The sequence below is a fragment of the Melitaea cinxia genome, chromosome 25 (genome assembly GCF_905220565.1).
Source record: "Melitaea cinxia chromosome 25, ilMelCinx1.1, whole genome shotgun sequence".
NCBI lineage: Eukaryota > Metazoa > Arthropoda > Insecta > Lepidoptera > Nymphalidae > Melitaea > Melitaea cinxia.
The window spans coordinates 6,351,911-6,359,203 of record NC_059418.1 but is presented as its reverse complement, the minus strand read 5'-3'; positions in this window follow the sequence as shown (position 1 = coordinate 6,359,203).

Genomic DNA, 7,293 nt, shown 5'->3' with positions numbered 1-7,293 from the left:
GTATTCAGCGCATCGAAACACATAACCGTAATGGGTCTGGACAAAGGTGCACAGAACTTTTTTTTTCTGTGTGTTCTTTTATCGATTATGTTATGTACTTTTATATTTGTGACATGTGAACGACAGAATTAAATTGTAAATACTCAAGGCACCTGTATCATTCATGGCGTATTTTAAGATTCGGCGCCCCTTTTTTTGTATGCCGCCCCATAAATTAAGGGGAAATGTCAAAAGCAGCGTATGTATTAGGGATGTGACATTTCGGAAAATAATCGATTCATTTTCGATTAACCTTTTATAGGTACCTTTATTTAATTTAGATTATTTCTAGTCGTAGATCGTCCCTAGTACGTATGTTCGTCTTGCACCGCCCCTCGCAGAATGCCGCCCTGGGCCCATGATCCTTTTGGTCCAAGGGGAAATACGCTTATGTTAATGATTTCGAAGGGTCGGGTTTAATCTACCGCGCGGATTTGCGGATAATTTCAGCAGCTAATAAATATTTAGAAGCTGAATATTTTTAATCATCATATCAAAAATCGACCGCTCCAGCGGGGATCGAACCTATATCTCAGAATCACCGTGTCGGTGCTTTAGCCAATTAAGCTATGGAACGATGTATCCGATAGATTGAAATTTTTTATATGATGATTTTATTATTTGGTTCTAAGCGACCGCGGCGCGATCCCCGCTGGAACGGTCGATTTTTGATATGAAATTAAAAATATAATTCCCTAATGTGGTGGGTAACACAAAAATAAATAATTCTAGTTTAGAAGCTGGCCTTAATAACGTTTCAATAATTTTGATTACTAAGGAAAGCAAAGATTTCATAAAAATTTTGTAATACAGTATTTGGCTAGGAAATTTTTATTAAAAATTACATTCAGGGCCTATTTCACTAGTTGTTGATAAATTTATCCTGTAAATTAGTTACGATTAAACTTCAACAGCGGGAGCTAGAACATTAGGATCTGTTTCCCCTCAATTAATAAACTACAAGATTTAAGTTCAAATTCAGAGTCCTGGATTAGCGAAGAAGCTTTTAGCAATTGCTTAGGGCATCCCGTCTAGGGATCGGAGAAAAAACGAGCACACGAAAATTAATTTCAATTATTTCTTTGAGTTCACTTAAGATAGGGGAAGATTTCTTAGGGGCATAAAGTTACCTTAATCCGACCCTGCATATTTGCGAATAAAAATATGTCATAAATACAGTGATTCGATGGTAAACAAGAATAATAAATCAAAAAGTTTATCTGGTGGATATCGTCGTCCGTCGAATAGCGTTATCCACAACTGCTGAAATAGCTTAGTAATGAAATTATATTTAAATATTAGTTAGGTATTACAACAAATACTTTAAAAAATTTACTGTCAAGGGAATATGCATATATTTTAAGTGTTTCATACATTCAATATTAACATGACATTTTATGATAATGTTGAGCAAATTTGTTATAAATTCATTACAGTTATTATGTTTTTAAATTTTAAAGTTATTTAGTTACGAACACTTAAACTGTATGTATATTTCCTATGCAAATGTGAATTTATAAGGTTAAAACCTTAATATATAAGACATTGGTTATGGTATGAAAAAATTATGCTCAATAATGATTTGAAATACTCCATTCTGGTATAAAGATGTATAGATACAAACGAGGCATTACATCAAACCACACACACTACATACCATCTACTAGATATACAGTTATCGCCACGGATACGGACCGCTGACCCAACTCTGCTTCAACATAGAGATATTAGTGAGAACTAAATACTTTCACATTGCATTTATTTATATTGTCGTACTAAACAAAACTATTTGCGACCTCACTCCCAACCAGCGCTCAATATCCGCGCCGACGCTCATACAATAATCAGTCGAGTAGAGGCATTAGTTTGGTCACCAGATAGGTCTACAGCTGGACCTAAACTGCCGCTACTATGTGACTGATGTTTTGTACATATCTCGTAAATGGTATGTAATGTACGTGGTTTAATGTAATGCGTCTCGTTTGTATATCAAGAAAACAACTAGGTATATCAAGAAAAATTAAATATTATTTTTAATAATTATAATTATTTGTTATTATTTGGTGAAGAGATGATTGATTTTTTGATAGTAATTACTTTTTATTCAAGTTTGATATGCGTAATTGCGTTACGATGAACTATTGTAATTATTGTATTATTTTGAAGTGATAAATTGAAATATTAAGTTTATTTGTATTGCATGTTTATATTAAGGACATCGTTTTATTGTTTGAAATACATTCGCTTTTTAAAACATTTTTTTTCTCGTTTTATTTAAAACCCTTAAAATTTAGGTACGTCAGATGTGGGTGTTTTTTACGTCTATTTATTTTTATTTTTGACTAATCTGTGTACAAACCTATAATATATAAAACAAGGCTTGGGAATGAAACTTGTAGAAACAAATAGGTACTCTTCCCTGCTTACGTTAGTTAGTGTACATCTTGTTGGTATTAATATTAAATGAATAATTAAAATAAATCAGTAAGCAATTGCGAATCATATTTTTAAGCTACTTCAAAAAAGATTCTCAATTCGACCGCATTTTTTTTTTGAGGTCTTAATATAATCTATAATATATATAAAAGCGAAAGGTCACTCACTCATCACGAAATCTCCGAAACTATAACACCTACAAACTTGAAATTTGGCAAGTAGGTTCCTTATAAGACGTAAGCATCCGCTAAGAACGGATTTTACGAAACTCGCCCCCTAAGGGGGTAAAACGGGGGACGGAAGTTTGTATGAAAGTCCTATGTTTTTGAAGTAAGAGACTTGAAATTTAAAATGTAAGCTCTATAGATGGTGAAAAGGTGTTCAAATAACATATCTTTAGAAATCAACCCCTTTTGGGGTTAAAACGGGGGATGGTACGCTGACTCACTCATCGCGAAATCTCCGAAACTATAATAGCTACAAACTTGAAATTTAGCAGGTAGGCTCCTTATAGGTTGTAGACATTCGCTAAGAACGGATTTTACGAAACTCGACCCCTAAGGGGGTAAAACGGGGGTCGGAAGTTTGTGTGAAAGTCCCATGTTTTTGAAGCAAGAGACTTGAAATTTAAAATGTATGCCTTATAGATGATGAGAAGGTGTCCAAATAATGTGTCTTTAGAAATCAACTCCCTTTTGGGGTTAAAACGGGGGATGGTAGGTTTACTCACTCATCACGAAATGTCCGAAACTATAACACCTACAAACTTGAAATTTGGCATATAGGCTCCTTTTAGGGCGTAAACATTCGCTAAGAATGGGTTTTACGAAATTCGACCCCTAGGGGGGTAAAACGGGGGTTGGAAGTTTGTATGAAAGTCCTATGTTATTGAAGTAAGAGACTTGAAATTTAAAATGTACTTTCTTTAGATATTGAGAAGGTGTCCAAATAATGTATCTTTAGAAATCAACTCCTATTTGGGGTTAAAACGGGGAATGGTAGGTTGACTCCCTCATTACAAAATCTTCGAAACTATAACAGCTACAATCTTGAAATTTGGCAGGTAGGCTCCTTATAGGTTGTAAACATTCGCTAACAGTTGATTTTATGAAACTCGACCCTTAAAGGGCTAAAACGGGGGTTGGAAGTTTGTATGAAAGTCCTATGTTTTTGAAGTAAGAGACTTGAAATTTAAAATGTATGCTCTATAGATGGTAGAAAGGTGACCAAATAATGTATCTATAGAAATCAACTCTCTTTTGGAGTTAAAACGGGGGATGGTAGGTTGACTCACTCATCACGAAACCTCCGAAACTATAACAGCTACAAACTTGAAATTTGGCAGGTAGTTTCCTTATGGGGTGTAAACATCCACTAAGAACTAATTTTACGAAAATCGACCCCTAAGGGGATAAAACGGGGGTCGGAAGTTTGAATGAAAGTCTTATGTTTTTGAAGTAAGAGACTTGAAATTTAAAATATATGCTCTATAGATGGTGAGGAGGTGTCCAAATAATGCATTGTAATCTATATATATAAAAGAGAAAGGTCAGTGATTCACTCATCACGAGAACTCAAAAACCGCTGGATGGTCTATCCATCCAGGTTGGACAAAGATAAAGTTTGGCAGGGATGTAGATTATAGTTAGCAGACGTCCGCTAAGAACGGATTTTACGATATTCCATCGCTAAGGGGGTTTAATTGGGGTTGATAGTTTGTATGAAACATATACAGCCTGAAAATAAAACCAGAAATGTGGTGTATGAGGTGAGATGTGGTGAGAGGTTTTATAAAAATAACTATTAAATTATACTAAATTGTGCCTTTTAAAAAGTTACTCAGTTTGATAAGCATTTCAAGTGACTGAAATAAAAAAAATAATTTGCGTTAAACATCTTAATAGTAATACATATCTTCATAACCACGAGGACGTAATCGCGGGCAACAGTTAGTGTATTATAAGTCCCCAAAAGTTTATGTAATCGATTCGCTCAAAATTTACTGAACGTGTTTCATGCGGTTTCAACATTGTAGAGAGGGCTCCACCATTGGCAAGAGGAAGGTTTACGGAACGGCTAAGCCGATTTTGATGAGAGTTTCACTGGAAGTTTGCCGACAAAACTTTGTGACACACTAATTTCAACGCGGGCGAAGCCGCGGGCACCGCTAGTAATAATAATAATTTTATTTCAGACAAAGTCCATACAATTAAACAGCAGAATAAAAACACAATTAAGAAACAGAGAAAAAACCAAAATAAAACATAATTAATAACTCCCTCAGCTTTTTACTGGGTGGACCGATTTTGATTATTCTTTTTTAATCGATAACTCTTTGAGTTATCCCTAATATTCACTGTGTTACTTGTACTAGTTGAAGTCGGTTTTTTTGTTTTCCATCACAATTATCACTTGTGTACTCTCAACTACTGTATAAAAAAGCTTTCTGAAGACTTATCCACAATTCCATCTCGTGGTGGCTGCTAGAAACCCTGAGTAGTATAAAACAAAGTCGCTTTCTCTGTCCCTATGTCCCTATGTATGCTTAAGTCTTTACAACTACGCAACGGATTTTGATGCGGTTTTTTTTAATAGATAGAGTGATCGAAGAGGAAGGTTTATATTTGAGTTTTCTAATGTGATGTCGTAAATAATTACATTTTTTCCGCTTACATTGCAAACGCAGGCTGAACCCTACGAGATTTATCAAAATAATGTACTAAGTATTGTACACATTGAAAAGGTCTACAGAAAATTCCGCTATGGTATATGTCTATCTCTTATGGATATCCCACAATAACATTTTTTTGTCATTTACTTTTTACGACAAATAATGGCTAATTTTCGAAGCGACTTCAACCAATACAGCATTAATCTAATTAAATACCTTAAATACATTGTTGATTTAATATAGATCTATAAAGCCCTTTACAGCATATAATTTAAATGAATATTTTCGAAGATATTACAGATTTAAAAATTGCGGGACGTAGCGTTTGCGGCGGTTCCGGCCGGCCGGGGCGGCGGGAGCGTGCCTATAAGTATATTGTAAAAAGTAAATTAGTAAAAATGTAGTCTATAACTTTAGATATTCCAACATAGATTAATAACTAACCTAAACTAACCTAACAAGAAATTTTCATGGTTTAGGAGAAGAAGAATTGTTTTACTCTAAAGTTAACGCGTGCGGGCAACGGGCAGTAATGAATAAATCAAAACTACTGGATCGATTTTAATCATTTTTTCAGTGAATGACATATATTTTATATCCGTGCGAAGCCGGAGTGGGCCGCTAGTTTTAAATAACAGGATCCCTTTCGATATTTATCTGTTACTTTACTATGCTCTCGCCGATTCGTATATTCAATATGAACTTATTTAGGTCCTACCTACAAAAGTTAACCTGAACAAAATATAGGTACAAATAATTGTGTTTGCTCGCAAACGAAAAAAAAACCGACTTCAATTACATCGACGAGTAATACAACGTGGATCGACGAAAAAATAGTCAAGTAACTACGCGTTATCAAAGGTTACTCAAAAAGTAGTTATCAGATTTCAATGAAATTTATATGTGACCACATGACAAACATCAGCTTCCGATTAAATTAAAAATTATTAAAATCGGTACACGCAGTAAAAAGTTATTGCGGATTTTCAAGAGTTTCCCTCAATTTCTCTGGGACCCCATCATTAGATCCTGGTTTCCTTATCATGGTACTAAACTAGGGATATCTTCTTTCCAACAAAAAAAGAATTATCAAAATCGGTACACCCAGTAAAAAGTTATTGCGGATTTTCAAGAATTTCCCTCGATTTCTCTGGGATCCCATCATCAGATCCTGGTTTCCTTATCATGGTACTCCATGGTATCAAACTTCCCTTTCCAAGAAAAAAAGAATTATCAAAATCGGTACATCCAGTAGAAAGTTATGTGGTATAATACAACGTAGGTCGACGAAAAAAGCGTCAAGTAAAAACGCATTATTAGATATAGCTCGAAAAGTAGTTGTTAGATCTCAAATAAATTTAAATGGGACCAATTGGCACACACCACCTTTCGATTAAAAGAAAATTTGTCGAAATCGCTCCAACCAGTCAAAAGTTCTGATGTAACATACATAAAAATAATTGTGTTTGCTCGCAAACGAAAAAAAAACCGACTTCAATTACATCGACGAGTAATACAACGTAGATCGACGAAAAAACAGTCAAGTAACAACGCATTATCAAAGATTACTCAAAAAGTAGTTATCAGATCTCGATGAAATTTAAATGTGACCACATGATAAACATCGGCTTTCGATTAAATTAAAAATCATTATTGCGGATTTTCAAGAAGTTCCCTCGATTTCTCTGAGATCCCATCATCAGATCGTGGTTTCCTTACCATAGTACTAAACTAGGGATATCTTCTTTCCAACAAAAAAAGAATTATCAAAATCGGTACACCTAGTAAAAAGTTATTGCGGATTTTCAAGAGTTTCCCTCGATTTCTCTAGGATCCCATCATCAGATCCTGGTTTCCTTATCATGGTACTAAACTTGGGATATCTCCTTTCTAACAAAAAAAGAATTATCAAAATCGGTGCATCCAGTAGAAAGTTATGCGGTATAATACAACGTAGGTCGACGAAAAAAGCGTCAAGTAAAAACGCATTATTAGATATAGCTCGAAAAGTAGTTGTTAGATCTCAAATAAATTTAAATGGGACCAATTGGCACACACCACCTTTCGATTAAAAGAAAATTTATCGAAATCGCTCCACCCAGTAAAAAGTTCTGATGTAACATACATAAAAAAAAAAAAAAAAAAAA